Raw genomic sequence first — 2,657 nt, 5'->3', positions numbered from 1 at the left:
TTCTCAGGCAGTGTTGACTGTCTATACCAGGAGCTGTGAATTCAAATGCTGTGGGGGCAGAGGAGGAAATGTAAAAGACCCAGGAAGCTAGCTATGTGTTTGTTAGGCAGTAAGAAATTGCTCTTTTCTTTTCAATAAAGGACAATTTTTCTTTAAGCAGGAGGTTTTTTTCAGGTTGCCTTTTAGTTTGTCACTTTTAATAGCAGCATAGGAACAGAGATGTTTTTCTTTCAATAAAACAAGTGGTTGTGAAGGTACAAGAATACATGGTTACTAAAAAGAAAAACTGAGGAACTGATATAGAAACCATTTTAGGGACAGCAGGAAGGAGGGGGATGGTGATGAGCTGAAGAGACCATGCGCAGTCTAAGGAGGTGGTGACTACCCTTTTCTAGCGTTTTGTTACCACACAAGGTTAAGGACCCATGTTGTCAGCCCTTCGGTTTTTCTAAGGAAGCCCCCAGTCTGGATTTTTACATGGAAGTTCCTGGTTTCAAATACAGATTCAGAACCTAGCTTTGAATCCAGGCCTCAGACGGCCAGTTTGCAAGCTCCCCGTTCACACATGCCAATGTCATAGTCAGAGATTTCAGCCACAATTGTGAAGTCTTGCTCACTGTGCAAAATTGTAGAGAAATAGTCTCTATACTTCAAAAAGGAATTCCGTTGCTTATTGGGAAAGTGTAGACTTCTGATTTCATTCTTTTTTTAATTGTGAAAATAAGTATTCATTTATTAAAAACAAACTTCAGAAAAACATATCTGTTAAAACGTGGTTAATTTTGACAACACCTGTCAGTGAGCAAAAATAAAAAATGTGATGAGGAAGCAAGAATAACTGTTACTAAGTAATATTATACCCACCTCGTCATTTATACCCCTGTTATCTTGAAAAATATAAAGGTAGCTCTAAGAACTTTAGACATAGCTCTAGGTTTATGGCATGATTTGCCTTTCATGTTTTATTGATTTCCAGAGGGTACTATTTTATGATACCAAATCAAATGCGTAGTCTAAGAAAATTCTTCTCTTTTAATGCAGTCTATGAAATCTTCCTACCTGAAACCCTCAGGATCAAATTACCCTTACATTTTTCTAAGGAGAAGACAGCCATCAAATTTTTTCAACATTGGCCCCCATTCTTAAAAAGGATATAGGTGTGGTTTAATTAATACTGATTTTTTTTAATGTGCGGAGATCCAACTCTGCTTTTTAAATTACATAAAAGGAACAAAAATATGGCACCATCCCAAAAAATCTAATGCCAATAAAAATGGCAGCAGTACAAAAATCTAAGCAAATCTCCAATACAGCAGATTTGTTGTATACAACATGCAATGATTTATTTTTAGCAAGAGCAAGAAGCTTAATAACAGGCAAAGGAAACCAAACACTGCATTATATTGAATACTAAGGTAAGTAACCATAGTTATCTTATAAATCTTCCAATAACATAACTAGTTGCTTTCGAATAACTATATGTGACCCTCATTTTTTAATTAAATGCCTATTCAACAAAGCTAACTGGAACAGATACATTTATGCAAATTTACATCCTAGGATACCAGAGTAAACAGGAGACATTAGCCAAGGATGAATAAGAAAGTTCTATTTTTTTTTCATCTGTGTCATCAGGTGGCAAAGAATGTACTTTTCTCTTTCCTTTTCCTAAACCACTGCTTCCTGCCTCTACAGGAATCTGATTCTCTATCAGAATCTTTAGGGACAGTCTGAAGAACTCTCCAATTCCTTTTTGCCTTTTGGGAGTTGGGCGCACACAAACTGGATTCCCTCTTGCATACTTATTTTCAGCTTTCCTCCAGGAAGGTGAAGTGAAGTTAGTGGCAGAGGTGGAGGAACCAAGCACTTTCCTGGGGGCTCGGGCAGCCACCACTTTTCTGTAGGTGCCCAGGAAACTGTCTGCTCTAGTCCGCACCATGTTCAGACACGAGAAGATGAGAGCAACCACTAACTTTCCCACGGAGGGTGTCTCAGTGGACAAGAACGAGAAAACTAATCTCCCGGGCACAGTTTATACTCCTGATTTCATTCTTAAAACATCCTTTTGAATAAATAAAAGCCACTGCTGCCTTGATTCAGAGGATTGTATGAAAGTCTTTGGGAGGTTCTCTGATTTCCTTTAACTTAAGCTCTGTTGTCATCTGTGGTAAGTTATAATTATCAATTTATCACCATCTTCGTGAAGAGCCGTGCTGGACTATGGTGCTCTGTTGAATAGGCAGTGTTGGCATAATCGATGATTTTCAGAGTCTGAGATTAGGTGTCAGCTTTACAGAGTAGTTGTCTGGTAAAACCATCCACATAGCATGTAGAGACCTTTAAGACCCAAGAGAAGCTGGGCTTTAATAAACTCCAGATAAAAGAGTCCCCTTCCCAGCTGGCTAGTTGTCCAGGCAACCCTGAGTGGTACCCAGGGCCACTTTTGGACACTCCTTCTTGTTCTTTGTAGTTGTATGTTCTTCCAAAATAGAAGCAGATAATGGTGGATGGAAAAATTGAACCTTGGGCTAATAGAGAATTACTTCTTCTAATTTGTCTCCAACTATGCTAACCTCTTTCAGTTTTCAAAGCATGCTAACTACAGATGATTGATCTAATGATCTATCTCTATCACCTCCTCTATAGAATTTTGTCTC

At 38.4% G+C, this 2,657-nt stretch overlaps 1 pseudogene across 1 annotated transcript; it reads right to left on the bottom strand.

Moving 5' to 3' along the window:
• Nucleotides 1-1,549: 1,549 nt before the first annotated feature.
• LOC102765685 lies at nucleotides 1,550-2,001 on the bottom strand (annotated as a pseudogene). The gene has a single exon (XR_001513771.1). The product of XR_001513771.1 is annotated as a PCNA-associated factor pseudogene (transcript).
• Nucleotides 2,002-2,657: the final 656 nt, after the last annotated feature.

The sequence above is a fragment of the Myotis davidii genome, unplaced genomic scaffold (genome assembly GCF_000327345.1).
Source record: "Myotis davidii unplaced genomic scaffold, ASM32734v1 scaffold1497, whole genome shotgun sequence".
NCBI classification, from domain to species: domain Eukaryota; kingdom Metazoa; phylum Chordata; class Mammalia; order Chiroptera; family Vespertilionidae; genus Myotis; species Myotis davidii.
The sequence above is the reverse complement of the archived record's forward strand: the minus strand, read 5'-3'. Positions and strand labels throughout refer to the sequence as shown.